Raw genomic sequence first — 256 nt, 5'->3', positions numbered from 1 at the left:
CAAAGGTGTTTCTTCTCCCTGTTGGGCCCTCCTTCGCTCCTCGCTCAGCTTTTCCAAGTGTTCCTTTGGCACTTCCTGTGACGTCCTGCAGTGGGACATCACCTGCATTCCTTCGGCCTTTCCACGGGTCCTCCTTCAGCAAATCTCAGGCGTGGAATATATTAGCCCTAAACCTGGTGGACTGAGTGTAATGATAGTGTAGTGATAGTAATATTGTGCAATGTGTAGTGATAGCAAAAAGTGTAATAATATAATT

This window comes from Penaeus monodon, chromosome 30 (genome assembly GCF_015228065.2).
Source record: "Penaeus monodon isolate SGIC_2016 chromosome 30, NSTDA_Pmon_1, whole genome shotgun sequence".
NCBI classification, from domain to species: Eukaryota; Metazoa; Arthropoda; class Malacostraca; order Decapoda; family Penaeidae; genus Penaeus; species Penaeus monodon.
This window is presented reverse-complemented; position numbering follows the sequence as displayed.